The following is an 18,172-nucleotide window of genomic DNA, read 5'->3' on the forward strand; positions in this document are numbered from 1 at the left end:
AAACTTTTTCAGTTTTGGGGAACTTCAATGACAATTTTACTTGTTTTTGCTCATGATAGTTGACAAAGAAAATTTGATACTATCTATTTTTTAAATGGCAAATCAAATTTAAAAAGTAATATTTTTATAATTTAATAATATATTTGAAACAGTTATTACAACATTCATAGTCATTCTTGTGGTCTTCTTTACCGACTAGTGTTGTGAATCTCACCTTTGCATCGGCTTATGTTATTACCAGCAGCTTTTTTGAGTTAGGCATTCATGTACTTAGAATGCGGCTAAAGTATGCTGGATTTTAAATAGGCTTATTCATTTAGGGCTTGAAGCTATCAACTATCAGTTCATAGATTCAAATAATTTGAAGCTTAACCAAATTTTCTAATTGTTCCTCCTTATAGAGTTCTGGTCTCATACTTTTAAGTCACCTCCCGTAATGAATTCAGATAAAAATTAGAGCTTTTGTGTAATACTTCAAATAGTTTTAACTAATCGCGTTTAAAATAAAGCTAAGAGATTGGGGCAAGTTACAAAAATAAAATTACACATAGCTCGTGTTTGCCAAAAGAATATTGGACTTTATTTTTTAACAGAATGAAATCAAAATTGTAAATACAATACATAAACATACATACATACAATACAAAAAATTGTAATCACAATACATAAATACATTATCACATTTTAATGCTTTGTTAAGACTGCACAAAATCTCCATGTGCGAAATTTATATACAACAAACCTTTGTAAAGTATAGGTAAATTTGTTACCTTTAATGTTTCTTTTATATACACAAAGTATATAATAATACAGAGTATAATGATAATATCTTATTATTTAACGGACGATTACTGTACAATGAAAAACATTAATATCTTGTTATTCACTAACACAAAATGTAATATCACATTCGTGAATTTTATATATGTCTACATAAATTCCTTTGATTTTAATGGAACATTCCAAATTATAAAGAAGAAAAATCACAAACATAATATTTAAAAGATTTTTTGCCATACAACAAAGGTTCATACGTATTAAACAACAAAAGATATTTGCAGAGTTAATTTAAAAATCCATTCAGATGTTAAGTTTTCTAACAAGAAAATTATAAATCTATTATCTTAGATATTTTTACAGCTGTGACAGAGCCGAAAATAATGCTGTAAGGTATAGAATTACAGAAAATGTTTCCAATTATGTTCAATAGTAACAACAATAATGTATTTTTCATAAAAGAAAAGGTTCATATTTAAATAAGTATGGCACTTAAGTTCTTTACTTACTGTTCTCGCAGAATAATTATTTTATTTATTTAAGAGAAGCATTAGTCTACATAACATAAGAAACAAAACGAAATGTTCACACAATGGCTGCTTAACAACTTGTAAAATTATAAATCAACAGTTTTATTTTTTTTTAAATTAAAAGTTTTATTAATTATTTAAGATGTAAACACATGAAATAATATAAAGTTACATGAAAAGATAATCAATAAATAAATCACAATACAGAAGGCATAAATGAAAATCAGCTGAGCATATATTTATATGTATGTTGAATGGAATGCATAAATTTCAGTGTTTCAAAAACTTCTTAATTATAATTCAAATTTTCATCTACAATTTAAGAAAAAAAAGTATAATGAAACACTCTCTTATAAGCTGAATTAAAGCTACTTTACGTATTGGCATAAACACCGAAGATGTTAATCAACACGTACAAGGAAAAACGTTACATACGAGGCGCACACGAATTTTGTGACATTAAAAAATGAAGGTGATGGATTATTTGATCCCTTTGTTAATGGAAAAGAAAGCTAAATTTGTTATGTGAATGTCCAGAAAAACAGCATTCGATGCGATGGTGACATTCACTATCTCCTAGACCAAAGAAGTTCAAAGAAGAACATTCAGTAAAGAAGATTGTACTGTTTTTGGGATAAAAAGGGTGATCTAGCGTATTAATTTAGTGATTACGAAACCGTTGTGAACTCGCAAATACATGTTAAAAGTGTTAAAAAAATCTTAGAACTGTAAAGGACGAACGACTGCGGGATTTTATTTCAGGAGTAAGTAATAAAAGAATTACCTCACAGCTAGCTTTTACTGTATATTAAATTTCTTTTCAAAAACCAGTCTCTGTTGTTGATTTTTAAAAGAGGATTTATACAGAGTGATTCCAAATTGCAGGTCAATCTCTCAGGAGATAATTCTATAGCCAAAAATAAGAAAAACATTGTTCATATAAAACATAGGTCAGAAAACAATTCCTTAGCGAGTTTCGGCTCGTGAAACATTTAGCCCTGCTTTCTACTACCTCTGTGAAATTAAACTGTAACAAAATTCTTTGCGTACAAATTGAGGGGTAAATTTGGTACTTCCTAAATCGAATAAAATTGGTCCCAGATCTCTATCTCATTTAGGTTTTATGAAAAACCTAATTAAACGTTTTTGTTTTTTAATTAAAAACTTCTAATTATATTTGAACTTCTAAAATTTGTGTTTAATTTCAATAGACATTATTTACATCAATTTTCCCACAATTAAATTCTCTACATTAAATTCTCTAATTTAACTAGAATTTATTTGTTTATTGGTAAATTAACAAAGTTTTTTATTTCAAACCTAAAAAAGGTTTATTTTCCAATAAAACCTTTTCATGTTTATCCTATTTCCCTTTATATATATATATATATATATATATATTGATGGATAAATTATGAAGTGTATGAAACTTATATTACTATAATTAATTCTAGATAACTGATGAGATGTAAATATTAGATGGAAAATATTAGGGTTTTTATTTTTGTTAAAATACAATAAAAAAAAATTTATATAAAAAATATATGTAATTTAATAGGTGTAGAAGGAATTCATATGGTGTCGACATCAGATATTTCTTTTAGATCCTCTGTCTAATTAACACGGTTAACACCATTAAATTATTTTGATTACTGAAAATAATTTGAGTAAAAATAATTTCAAATGCTGATTATCTCAACATAAGTATTAAACAAAAATCTTCAGTTACCAGTTTGTAAATATTCCAGTTACCTTCCTTGTAAATTTTGTCCTCTGAAAGTGCTGTCTAGAGGGAAAAATTATTTCAGAAATACTCGGTAATTTGCTCATTATTCTGGCTTATCTCTTACAAATTATTTTCCTGTACTGTTACTGCATTACTCTGAGCATTTTTCACTGTCGGTAAGCTTCCTGAAACAGAATTAAAACATTAGGTGCATTAGTAAAAGTTTTTTTTTTGTTTTAAAACAGCAGTATTAAAAATTAAGTACGGTTTTGCAAAATGAAAGTATATTTTTTTACAAGAGATAGGAGTATTGAGGAACAAAATTTACAGCACATCTCACCAAAAATTCATACATAAGTTAATACATGAGCATGTGAAGCACCCTTGAATTACTGACCAATGCCTCCTACAGTTTCTTTTAACCCATTCTCAAATTACTTCATATTACAGATTCTCAAAATACTTACAAAAAATTCATTTTTTTCTAGATCCTACAGGACAAACTTCAGAATAAGAAGATTTTTTTCCACCTCTTTGATGTTTTGGTTTCCAAACCGTAGTTGTACTTTAGGGCAATTACACCTTTTGAAGTATTTAAAAAAATAGTACAAAAATTTTTTTACTGTCAAAGTACTCAAACAGAGATGTTTCTGTTTAAGAAAGAAACTGTTTGAGGAAAAAAAGTTTGTATACTCAAACAGAAAACTACTCCGACAGAAATGTTTATTTCTTGTTTAGAAGCACGACACAAATTTTGCTTAAACATGATACACATATTCGGTTTTTTAATTCAAGTTAGTTTAAGTTTTACAAATTTCCATTTCTGATACTTAACAGACAGCTGAACAATAATTTTTCCTAGTAATAGCATATGTTTTTATTATCATTTGTGAATCTTACATCACTCAATCTTTTTTAATACACACTATTTCTTTTGTAAACCTTAACGGTTCAAATTTTGATAACATTTATTCTTGGTACAATCCCAAACATTGTATTCTAATTTGTATTGTTCACTCGTTTGGAAAATGTTTCATAAAATAATATTAATTTAATAACTCATTATTAAAAGTTTAAAGCCTTTTTTATTTGAATCAATGAAATTAAAATTTTTAATTTTCCTACTACTACCTTCCATTATTTCTCTACCGATTTAATTTAAAGTTTAAATTATATCAGAAACCAGTAATATCCAAAGTCTTAATGTTAGTGATGTTTACTAACAGTAAGACTATGTCAACTGTAAAAGTATTTTTGGATATTTAAAATATGTTCAACTCATTTTCAAAAGAAAACCCCTTTATTAAACAGTAGAACAATATTGTTGCTATCATACCAAAAGTCAAAATTTCAAAAATTCTGTATTTTATTGAGATAATTTTTCGTGTAGTTTTTAAGAAAAAAAAAGTCATTAACTGCATATCATCATTAAAACAAGAGAAAATCTGTAAGTGTAAAAATAAGGTAATTTGATTCGTGTAAGAAGTCAATATCAGTGAGTTTTGGTATAATAATAATAACACCCTCATCGATGCAGTTGGTAGTACCATTGATAGTTGTAGGGAAACATTTTTTTATGTTCACTCTATTTTTAACCTGTGCAATGAGTAGCTTCTCATGTTAGTGTCTTCTTGTTACTACATTGCATGTTAGCTTAAGAGGTCATTTTAATTTTTTTTTAATGTACTACTAATTTTTGTTTATCACTTAAGTGAAAAAAGGAATTTGTATTAAAAATACCAGGAAGGTTATGATGGATAACAGTAAAGATGTGGAAGATTTACTTAAAGAACTTGTTGGAAGTGTTGAAAATAGCACTTATTCATTCAATGATTATACGGATAAAGATCCAAATTTCTTTCAAACTGTGAAGAAAACAGCAAAGTAAGCAGCAGTACATTTTCAAGTAATTCATAGGGGTATTCAGAAAGCGTTTCAAATGTTAGTTCTCACCATAAATGTGATAATGCTTCTGAAAAAACTGCATCGCTTGAAAACAAAGCTACGTTTAGCGACAAAGAAGACTTATTCAGAAAATGGTTCATCCCTTTGCATCAATGAAAACTCTGACCCTGGGATTAGTGATTTAACCCTGAATAAAAACCCAAATAATGATTGCGTTAATCGGAAAGAAACTCAAAGCAACAGTCTAAAATGATGGAGAAAAGGAGATAAATCAAAATGGAAGAAGAACCTTGTGAAAATGACGAGATATTCCTGTGAACCTTATAAAACCATAAACAAAGTTCTCATGCCAACATAAGTTTTCAGAAAGTGACAGACTATGTAAGCATTTTGTTCGTGTCAAAATCTTTTTTTTTAATAAAATGGATGCAAGAGTTAGGGTGTGTCAAAGGTTTTTTTTAAAAAACTTTGTCTATTTCTAATGGACCAATTCTAAAAGCTTTAGATGGGAAGAATGATTGTGGGACCTTCGTGGGCAATAAGAGGGATACATTCAAACAGTCAAAAAATTCTTTGTAAAGCTGTAAAAATGTTTAATTTTATTAAACGTTGAACATTACAGAATAGGTTGTTTGCTAAACTACGCAATGACATGGGCAAAAATAAAAAAAATCTCTTCTTTTCCGTACAAAAGTCAGATAGTTAGCGTGGAAAGTATTAACCAGGTTATTGCAACTGCGAGATGAATTATACTATTTTTCCAGGATAAACAAACACCATTGATTTTACAGAAAAATGAATATATGTTGTTGGCTAGCTAATATATTTTCTTATTTAAATGACTTGAATTTACAAGGTAATGATAAAAACGTTTTATTAACGAGACGAAATTCATGTTTTCATGAAGAAGCTTAATATCTGGATTATTCACCTTCAAAGCAAAAATTTTGAAGTTTCCATTCACTTCCGATTATATTGAGAAAAATTTGGAAAAAGACGCTCTTATTCACCACAGTTGGATAGCATGAGGATGCATTTGCACGAGCTAAAAATTTAGTTGCAGGATTTCTGGAAGATAAAAATGATTCCTCGAAGAGAGAAGTACTGAATCCATTTAGTGGATACATTGCAGCTACTAAGTTACCGGTTAAGATTCACAACCGGCTCATCGAAATGTTTGCCGATAAAACATTATAACTACAATTCACATCTGAAGATTTAGATATATTTTGGCTTGCTTGTCGAAGTGAATATGGAAATTTAATCGTAGAACAATTGAAAATATTCCCTTTCGCCACATCTTACCTCTGTGGAAATGACTTTTCATCTATACTTATGTACAATCTAAATATTGGAATTGTCTTTTATCACTTAAAAACAATTTGCTTTTGTGCGTTTCTAACATAGGTTCATATACGGAGAAACTTCTAAATGAAAAACAAAACTAACCAAATCATTAATCTATTTTCTTACACTATTTTATTTTCCATTTCTATTTTCTTACTGTGATAATGGCAAGAATAATGTTCTGCTTTGGTACTTTCTCTAAAATCCCTTCTACAACAGTTTTTTTTCTTTCAGTGATATTCATGTGGTTTACAAAACTGCCTAATTAATATTGTTTTTTTATAATTCTTCAAAATATCACATTGATTAGACAATTTTTTAATCGACTAAACAATGACATTCTATGCCCAACTTCCCCAACTCGACTCAGAGAACCAAAAACAGTCAACAAATTTTATTGAATAAAACTAAAAATTCTCTGGGAAAATTTAAAATATCTTAGTGAATTTCACCTATGCAATTAGTAAGTGTTCTTACCTTAAAATATAAAAAAAAAACATACAATAATTAAAAATAAACATAACAGAAAATTATGGTGGTGTATATTTTAATCTTAACAATTTTCTCAATAAAATTAAAATTTATGAAAAAATATATCTTATATACAAGTACAATTGCCAATTGGTGTATCCTCCATCTTTTCTTTATAAGTAACCGATATGGTACAAAGTTAAAATTGATGTTTACATTTCCTCTGACCCTAATGGTTACAAAAATAAAAAAATATTGAGTTTTTTCGGGAAACAAAAGTATAGATTTTTTATACGTTTTATTTAAATTAGTCTAAATAATTTTCAAATAAGTCTATTTATTGTAATTCAAATATTAGTTGCAATATAATTACGTGGAATATTTTTGCTTTAAAAGAAAAGCACTTTTGAGAATTGTTACACCATTTTCAGAAGTGACTGGTACTATGTCCGGTTGTAAAACATTAGAAAATCTAAAAAAAATCTGATTTTTTTCTTTGAATAAATAAGTAGTACCGCTTGTTATTCAGTTGTATTTAATTTTAAAACCGATTAAAAACAATTCTTTACTGGAGATAAAAAATTGAAAACGCATGTTAAATTTAAAATATCAGCTGGTTTGACAGAGCTGAACTTTAAAAGATTCACGTATTTTCAACATAGATAGTTTGAAAATAAATAACATAAAAATCTAAAACACCTTTTTTTGTATTTGCAAAAAAAATTAATTATAAGATAATAATTGTACCAAACAATAAGAGAACCGAATTAATATTTATTTTTCTAAAATTCTTAAAGGTATGCGATTCATATAGAATCTCTGATTAAAATATCGCAAGAATTTATGTCAATAACACAAACACATTATAAAATAAACATACTCAAAAGTTAAAATTTAAGGTTTAATTTCCAAACCCTTTCAAATAAAAATTACAGTAAGACAAGGTGATCTCTCACAATATTGTTCAATTGCGCTGCGGAAAAATAATTGAAGAATAGAAATACTATGAAAATACAAATACTTAATAAAAATGAAAATATAAAAACGGGGCACAACGTTTAAATGTAAATGTTTTACCATAATCTGATGATCTGGTAACTTTGATAAAAGACTTTAGATGAAGAGAATGAAAATTCATGAATTAGAAAAACGCATAAATAAAATCAAGCTACAAATATCATATAACGAATTCCAATAATAAAAGTAGAATCCAAATCATGAAAATTTCAGAATAATCAATCAAATGAGTCAAAAAGTTTAAATATTTAGGTAAAATTACCCTGAAAGAAAGAAAAGCCAGAACACAAAAAATTAAAGTGGCTTTAAGCTTAAAGAAACATAAAATAAAAAATTCTTTTTAAAAAACACATAATTAAGACACTATTAAAACCATAGTTTTACCAGAAGTGTTGTACAGTACGGAAGGCCTACAGAACTTCTTAGGAAAACTAGCAATTGTCAAAAAAATTATTTAAAAAAAAATAAGGCCAAAACTCAAAGATAATACTAATAAATTAAGGAAATCGGAAGAAATTTACCAAAATTTTGAAAAGTTATACAATTAGAAAAAGAACTCAAATTTTACGGTCGCATGAATGGAATGGATGAAACTAAATTAAACAAATATTTAACTTTTTTTAAAAAAAGGAAAACCAAATAAACTAGTTCTAAAAAATTGAAGATCTCAAATTATTAAATATTTCCCAAGAAATAATTTTTGATGAAATCTTTCAGAAAACTTGTGGATGAACCTACATTTCCAGAGAAACAGAAAAGGAAACACAATGAATGGACCGAAGAAAGGAGAGAAAAGTTCAGGGAAAAATGAAACGGTTTGGAAAAGAACTCGGGACTATGCACGGGTGATCCTTAGAATGTCTGATTGCAAACAAAAAAAATAAAATAACAATATATGTTTATAAATGTTTGAAATGTAGTCTATCTTATCAGAAACAAAAGGGAATCGATCTGTTATAACACTCTTCGCTATTGATTTTGCACATTATTTTATTTATTAGTTTACATCTTTTTTTCATTGACAATAGGATTCACACGTTTATACGTTGAACTACCCTAATAGAATGCCTGTAATTACCAAATTTATCAGGAATGGCAAAATAAAAGATCGCAGATTCGCTTAATAATTTCATCCAAATTAGGATACCAAATTAAAATAACTTGATCAAAAAATCAATTTTCTCAAGAATTCCTAAGAATTACATTTTTTTTTAAACTATAATTATTTTTTATAATTTAACTTAAACTATAACTTTTTTAAATTACAACAAAAGTGGCTTCTTCAAAACAAACAATATAGTAAATCTCAGAATTCATTCAGAGTTGTATCTTACCGAGACAATGTTTTATCTGAAAAAGCGTCTTCATGAAAATAATTTCATTTAAAAACATTTCATTACAACGAATAAACATTGAAAAGTATTTTTTTTAAAATAATGATTGCCTTTACATAGTCAATTTTAACATAGTTGTTTTGAGGACACTTAATGCTACACATTAACTTAAGCCGATTAAATAACAGAACCACCTATGATCTTCTTCTTCTTCATTTACTTCTGTTGGATTAAATAATTCTACGATAGTAGTTTATAATACAAACATCATGAAGTGTTATTTATAAATATTATAATCGCTCAAAAAAGTGAAATTAACAAATTAAAAAACAGTAGTTTTGCCTGAAGTCTTATAAATTTCGAAAGCCCTATGGAATTTCTTAGGAAAAAATAATAAAGTTGTAAATATACAAATATTTAAATACAGCACATTACTAACACTTTTTGGCAGTAAAATAAGATAAGAAATCCAGAATGAAAAACAACAGGAAGCTTAGAAATTGAATTACAATGTTACAAATTAACGTTCAAGATTTTGTACCCGATTAAAAAAAAATTAGTTTAACATTCATTCTCAAAGCGGGTGATAATGCTCCCTTGTGAGCGCTGGAGGCATTCACAGGGCCCACAGAAGATTGTTGTTCGGGCGGTCAACAAAGGCAATGACCGATTAAAAAAAAGGCAAAAATTATGTTTTCCTGATACTTCAAACTAAAATTAAATACCTACTACGTACAAAAAATTTTTCAATCGAAAGCTCTCTTTTAATTTTTGTATTGTTATATTGAATATGCTATTACTATTGTTGTTATAAAACTGTATAGAAACAATTGTAATTTTTTTGAAAGCAATTTTAATAAAAATACTTCTAAATATGAATAAATATGCGTTATATTGCTTTCATTTAAAGTGTAAGTTTCAACTCAGAAATAGGATATGCCACGTTTAAAAACATTAACTAAAATTGCTGTTTTTAAGAGCGCATCTTAAAAACAGCAACAATTATTATTTTTAACAGATGGTAAGTTTAAAAATTTTGGGGGCGCTAGAAAAGCTTTGATTCTAATGTGAGCTGTGGGCAAATAAGTTTGAGAATCAGCGGTTTAAAAGAACGTTATTACATATAAAAGAAGAACCGTGAATATTTCCACTGTACGATTAGGCTGGCGAGGGGTTTGACTGAGGTTTGTTAAGCCATTCATCATTCAGCCATTACCATTTTACTTTATAATTTTCAATTTCCAGGATCTTACTCTGCACAATGTTGCGGAATCATCAAACTGTAAGGAGTTGCACTACCCTATTAGTGCAACTTGGGGAAGATGATACCCTATCATCTTCCCCAAGCCTCCCTCTTACCGATGAGTTAGTTATAATTTAGTAATGGAAAGAATGATCTACCGTAAAAAATACGAGAAGATATGTTATTAAGAATTAATTAACATGTAGTATTTATTACACGCGTTGAGATCAAAAGATAAGTAGAATTTTTGAGAAGCGTTCAAGTGACATAACTTGGGCTTATAATCACAAATAAAAATAAATTTTGAATTGTTTTGTAAAAGGGAAAAGTTAAAATTTGTTTTACGATAAACAAAATTGGAGAAAAACTGACTCTAAAAAATCTTCCTTTAAAAATCTGAATTCTAGTTTTAATTCTCAGAATATGTTTTTTTATATTTAATTTTAATTAATGAGTATATAAGGTTTAAAAAGTTTGACTACCGGTTTCAGATAAACGAACTCTTTCTTCCAAAATGCTGTATGCAGCTAATTATTATCAGCTATTCCTATTATTCCAGGAAGGAGCCGATAATTAGCTACACATGACTTGGAAGAAAAATTACATTAATCTCAAACTCAATTATTAATAACGTTAGTTTTGTCATTTTTTGTCATGCTGTTCAACGAATAAATGCGCTATGCATTTCACAATAGCATTATTACAAATTTGAGTTTATAAACAAAAACTTTTGAGGCTTACATTTAAATCATTTGTGTGAAGAGGTAAATTATTCATGCATTTCTTTAAGTACAAGTATTAAACACTTTAAGCAGACCGTTAGAAATAGATAGCTAGGATGGGTAAATCATTACTGACACTTCTTATTCAGCAGCAATACCCAGTATGCCTTAATAATATTAAAAATAACATGAAAATTAGAACTAACAACAAGCACGAATAATAAAATGTAGTAACTTTGTTTACAAGCATTAAAAATAATATTAAAACGGTAAAAACGTTTCAGACAAAAGGTACACAAAAACGTTAGGTCTAAGTTAACTATAAACATAAAGCCTTAAGAGTTACTTATAGTTTTATATTATCTAGATAACACAATTAGAATCAAGTACAACTGTAAATAATTAATGTAAAACGGGTTCAAAAACTCACATTCATATTATGTACAATTAACAAAATGTCATTACTTACTTTTAGTAATGGACCACGGCACAAAATAGTATTTCATTATCTGCAAAAACCAATCGGTAGACCTATCAAAAAATATTTCTCTTAGTAAGCATCCAAGCAAGATTATTTTGAGTAACAAATTAATTTACATCGTTAAATTGAGTAATAGTTGTTAACGGCAAGGTTAGAAAGGATGCTGATAGTGTACAACCATGTCATGTTGCTTAGAAGATGTAGAAAACTAACTGCAATGAAAATAAATGCAATGTTTACGTCTTCAAAGAAAACTAGGGAAAAACTATTTTTTAGTTTTTTTGTTTACCGACCTTTTGGATTTCGACAAAAACAGAATTGTAAACCGAGCGACTTACATTTATTGAAATATGAAACCCTATGTACTACATATTAAAAATGATTAAACATATATCGACTAGCAATTTTCAATAGGTACAAATTAAAGATTATACATTTTAAGTATGTAAGATTGCAGTGAATTACTTGTAAAATGCGTGTTATCTTTATGAATTAAAAAATTATAGTTTCTATGAATGAAAGGAAAAAATCAAAGAAAAGAGCAAAAAGAGGTTTTACATTTACTGCAATAACAGACTAAGAAAAATGTATTGCTGCCTTTTTACCTTTGTCATGTTACATGAAAACAGTCTGGTTTGATTAAGGTGTATTTGTTATTTATTTAGTATCTCTGTAAATAAAGAAATGAAAATTAATTAAAATATCTAAAAAATAATAATTTTTATAGTCTACTGTACAGTTTAATTAAAAATTGTAGCGGCAGAACCTGACATTTTTGAATAAGTTATTTTTCTAGGTTAGAAACACAATATTATTTTAAAACTACAAATATCGCTTTGTAACTGTAATCAAAACTAGAAATTAATTTAATTTATCACCGCATCGATGGCACAGGCGTACTTGCCTATTATATCGAAGATGTGAGGTTCGATTCCGGCTTGGGTCCAGAAAGTGTATAAAGAATCTGTCTCCGACTGATGATTTGCGACTAGGATTTTAGATTATCTAAAACAATTGTTTTTTACACATTAACCGTATTTCGCTTACCTCAGAGTACATTACATTCAGATTGTGGAGTAATTATACTTCAGTTAATTATTTATATCGCCCGATTAACCTAAAATTTAAATCCGTGCGTGTAACTTGTTACATTTCTGTTTATCTTTGGGATATTATTTCGCTGGTATTATAAAATAGAAAAAGTGTTAGAAATGTTCGAATATTATATGAAGAAATAGTTATAAATTTATTTTGTAAAAATAAGAGACTGCAAATTATATTCTAAAATGCATTACACAATAAGTATGGATACATACAATAGGACACTTATGCGGTTTGTTCCACCCCGATTTTTTTTATGATTAAGTTAGGTTAGGGTAGCTTACAGAAATCTTAAGGATCTTGGATACACCCATTTTACAGTCTTATCGTTCTAAAAATTTCGTTTACCCTCTAACCGGTGCATACACCAATCACATCGAATCAACACGGCAAAAGACAAAAGAAATGCATAAGCAACGTTTTGGTACCCACAGAGAACTTTTGCAGTCATATTTGCGCGAATAGACATGTGGCGTAAAAGGTATCCTTATAACGCTTTTTCTATTTTTGTAAACACGTTTCAGAGGAATAAAGTTTTATTTGACATTTGTAATTTTCAAATAAAATTTGGTTAATCAGATCTTTCCGTTTCAATTTAATCCGCGTTAAGCATTTTTCATTGTTTGCATTGTCATAACAATTAAAGTTTTGTTTGGGGTGGACCAAACCGCATAAGTACCTACAACAGGCAAACAAAAGTAATAACACTTATTTTAAGCTATACTAATATAATATAAGAAAACTTACCTCGATCGATAATGAGAATCATGTATCTAAAATGAACAAAGTACAAGATTTGACAATAACTGTTAAACAAGAGTGATCACAGAAACGATAACCTAATTTTAACTGCGTAAACAACACGAGACTGACTGCTGTATTTCATAAGCTTCGTTCTGTCACCACGTAATTGTTACTGTCGCTCCCAACCGCTGCAACAACCGTCCAGATAAACAAACCTTCAACGCCACAGCAAAAATAAATTACGAAAACAAGTCCGCCCTCTAAAATGCACTTCCCAGCAGACTACATTGTTCCATCTCTTATAACCACCAACCGACCAACACCGACAGTTTAATATTCATGTTTACAGATTTCATCACATTATTTTACAACTGAACTAAATTTTCGCTTAAACCAATGTGCACATTAACAAATGAACGTAACCAAGGTACCCAAACTATAACGATAAGGTTTTCAATTATTTCTTTGTACCTAATATTCAATTTGGATATAATTTACTCACGCATATTTTATAATTGCCCTTGGATATAAAAAAAAACACTCGTGCGCGCCCGTTTACATATTTTTTTCTTTTTTACTAAATATTACTTGTTTTAATATAAAAAAGTAGTTTAAAAAACGTAATAGTGTAATTAAAAATAAAAATATTGTCACCACGTTAGTGTCACAGAAAGTTGCGTGCTTGCCTGCTATACCAAAGGCGTCGGGTTCGATTCCCTGTAAGGATCTGAACACAATTACAACAACATAGACCCTATCCGTCTTAAGTAACTAATCAGCAAAAAAAAAAAAACAACAGGATCATTTGTTTTAATATAAATAATAAGAAATATTAATGAGCACATAAGGGGGTTATGATATAAAAGGATTATTTCTAAATTTATCTCATCAAGCCGACTACCGTATTCTCCTTGCTTCGGCCCAAGGGGCCTCCCGAAAGGGTACCCCCACCGGGTCTATGGTCATCTTCCTCGTATTGTAGTTTTTCAAAAAATATTGTGATAGATAGTCCATTTACACAAGTTTGTGAAATTGCAAGTGAAGAACCTACAAAATCATATTTAGAAATGTCAAAAACAGCACCAAAAATATGATCGTGTATATGGTATGATAAAAACATAAATACAAGCGCATCGGGTAAAATTGAATTTGTAAGTGATAAAATCTATTTGGGTGACTCTTGGTATAATGTCACGTCTGGTATTCTAGAGTTATTAATTTTAAAAAATCCAAAACTAAAAGAATTTACAAAACAGATATGTAACGGTGAAATGTTACGCCGTACTGGTGCGCACTTAAAAGATGCCGGTACAGTGAAAACAAATAAATCTTTTAAATATAATGAAGTGATTAGAAAGCTTTTTCCTCCAAAAAGAACAGATAGATCTGTTTCACCGTATAAAACACCGTCCACATCGTTTGGCGGTAGCGTACTGCACGCGCAATTGAATTATAGTCTAGTTTAAAAATATTGGGACGATGCAAACGAATTGGTGGGATAGACTGCATACATTTGTGGATGAATACTATGCCGGAAACACCGCCGTTTCAAATGAAATTATATCCATAATTAATGAATTGAAAAACGTTGAATTTGAATGCAGTGTCTTGTTTTTTTATTTATTTTTTATATATAGACAATGACACGTTTAAAATTAGTTGGCGGTAAAAAAAAAAGGAAAAGAAATCAGTTTTTCAATGGCTGATGATGGAAATTATAATACGAAAAATCATAGATTATGTAATGTATTTGATCCGATTGACGACGGTGACGCGGTGAATTTTAAACGAGCTAAAAATTTGTTTGAAGAATACACAACCGATCCCGGTGAACAGTTTGTCGATTGAATCGGACGATAACCGACTATGATGTAAACATTAAAAAGACATAGAGGCTGAAAAACTGACGATGGCTGAAGAAACTAGAAAGTTTACGAAAGATGCAATTACGTTGCTCAGAACGAAAGTTGATAATTATATAAATGATGAGCTAAATAGTCGCGTTACAGAAGATCTCATGAAAGTTACCATCACGACATACGAGGTGTGTGAGAAAAGTATTGAGATTGGTAACACTGCGAGCGATCTGGAAACGCTGTGTCTACCGGTCTGTGCTAGACCGGTTAGTTCATCCCTTCCACATGCTCAGTACGAGTTTCAACACCGTTCAGCCAACAAATTATTTTTAACAGCGCCATCAGTGAAGTTGTGTTTTTTGTGCGTTTCGAAAATGGGACATCGGAATTTAGAGCGACGTTGTCCGATCAAGTTTTGTGTTAAACATGGGAAATCCGCGAGTGAGACCTTTAAAAAGTTGAAACAGGCTTACGGGGAACATTGTTTATCAAGAGCCTAAGTTTTCCGCCGGCAGAAATCATTTTTGGAAGGCCGAGAACACGTTGAAGATCAACCTCGTTCATGGAGACGTTCGACTTCAAAATCTGACGAAAACGTCGAGCGTGTGAGGGTTCTTGTGAGATTAAACCGTCGGTTAAGAATAAGGATGACAAGAAAACGGTTCAATTTAAACGCTTTCACCGTACATCAAATTTTGACAGACGATTTGGACGTGCGAAAGGTTTGTGCGAAATCGGTACCGAAAAACCTCACAACGTAACAGAAGGACAATCGAAGAAACGTGTGCGTTGATCTTCTTGAGAGGATCGACAACGACCAAGAATTCTTCGATCGTGTGATCACAGACAAAGCGGCAAAGCGAAGAGTGGTACATTCCTTCATTTCCTCGACCGAAAAAATTTCGAATTAGCAAATCGAAGATCAAAACCGTGCCGATTTGCTTTTTTGACGGTAGGGGTATCGTGCGTAAAGAATTTGTTCCTACAGGACTAACTGTCAACCTATTGTTTTACAAAGGTGTCCTTGAAAGGCTCAGGAAAAGAGTGATTCGCGTGAGACCAGACATCGCAGACAAGCGGATGCTTCATCGTGACAATGCCCCGTGTCACACGGCCATTTCCATCAAGGAATTTTTGACCTCAAAACGCATTCCTACGGTTCCTCAACCACCCTATTCACCTGATTTCAATCCTGGTGACTTTTTCTTTTCCCGAAATTGAAACGTGTCTTAAAAGGACGTAGTTTTGGAACTCTGGAGACCATTCAAAAGACTGCGACCGACTAGTCAAAAGCCCTACCGGTTGAAGCCTTTGAGCGCTGCTACCAGGAGTGGAAACAACGCCTCCGCCGGTGTATACCTGCCCAAGGGAACTACTTTGAAGAGAATAATATTGTTGTTTGAAAAAAAATAAAAACTTTGGTAAGTAAAAAGTCAGTCTCATTACTTTTCTCACACACCTCGTATGTAGAAAATAAAATGCAAGAGATTAAATCAATTATCGCAGAAATGATTCGCGAAAACGAAATAACAAAATTTAAAAAAATAATATCACTCGTAAAAAATAATCAGTTTTTTCACCGCTACAAATAATGTGTTTCATCGATAAATTTATTGCAATTTGTTGCTTTATATGAAATATTTTCGGGGTGAAAATCTTCAACACCAAATTCAGATACATTAAAGAATCATTAATCCTGATTCTTCAGGGTTAATCAACACTTTCATTAACCCTGAGAATTTTGTTGTTATTACAACAATAAAATATTAATTTTAAATGATTACCGGTTTAATATAGATGTTTAAAAACGTCTGAAGTGGAAGTTCGATTTTCTCTAATATGCTATACCAAACAAAGCGCTGGTTTAGATTTATTTTCAACAATCGTTACAATTTTAAAAGTCACCGAAATAAAAATCATCCCAACCGGTATTGCTATATTGTTACAAAAATTTCGAAGCACAAATAAGACTCAGATCAGGTTTGGCGGCTAAAGACGGCATTACAGTTGCCAATTCGCCGGGCACAATTAATGCCGATTATCGCGGCGAGATTAAATTTGTTCTTATTAATTTTGGCAATAAAGATTTTATGTTACAAAAGGGTATGAGAATCGCACAAATGATAATATCAAAATATGAACGTATATGTTGAACTGAAAGTGAAAAATTCGGTGAAAGTTAACGTAATTGTCGTGGTGTCGGTTCAACCGATTTAGTATAATTAACTGCAAATATAATCTGTTTCATCGATAAATTTATTGTATTTTTTTGCTTTATATGAAATAGTTTGGTCACTCAAATCCGAGGGACCAAAATTTAGAAACATTAAAAATTCATTAACCCTAAAAATGTTGTTAAAGATGCTGTCTATTGTAAAAATGCGGTGGAAAAGTTTAGACAGTTTAAAGGATTCGAGAAAATTTAACTAAAAATTTGATGTGGACACCATAACTTCCTTGTACGCCTATTAAATTACATATACACATTTTTTTTTAAATGAAAAGTATATAAATGTTTATTTCACTAATAAATTCTGATTTCTTTTTCATATTTTTTTCTTTTTAATATTATTATTGAATTATTATTTCTTGTAAAGATGTTTTTACGATCAGCAGTTAATAACTATTAATAAATCAATATATTTAATTTAAAAAAAAGGAAATAAAGTCGGATACGAACCGATGTGCCTCTCCCTTTTAAGATCCAAATATTTCATTAATTAAAATTTTATTTTGTTATAACTTTGGAACCGATGAAAATAAGTACCTCATGATATTTCGCTGAAAAGCTCTCGATGACGGCTTATTACCGCAGTTAAGAAAAAGTCCTAAATCCAAAATTTCAACATTCTACAACTAATCCTTTTTGAGTTATGCGAGGTACATACGTAAGTAAGACGTCACGCCGAAGTTAGTCA

The 18,172-nt window shown here is 29.8% G+C and overlaps 1 long non-coding RNA gene across 1 annotated transcript; it reads right to left on the minus strand.

Annotated features, from left to right (window-relative positions):
• Positions 1 to 552: 552 nt before the first annotated feature.
• Positions 553 to 13,686, minus strand: LOC142325626 (uncharacterized). The gene is made up of 3 exons (XR_012756582.1): positions 13,402 to 13,686; positions 11,542 to 11,603; positions 553 to 3,218 (listed from the first exon to the last, which is right to left on the minus strand). It is a non-coding gene; the product is annotated as an uncharacterized LOC142325626 (long non-coding RNA).
• Between the last annotated feature and the right edge of the window lie 4,486 nt (positions 13,687 to 18,172).

Source organism: Lycorma delicatula, chromosome 5 (assembly GCF_047948215.1).
Source record: "Lycorma delicatula isolate Av1 chromosome 5, ASM4794821v1, whole genome shotgun sequence".
Classification (NCBI taxonomy): domain Eukaryota; kingdom Metazoa; phylum Arthropoda; class Insecta; order Hemiptera; family Fulgoridae; genus Lycorma; species Lycorma delicatula.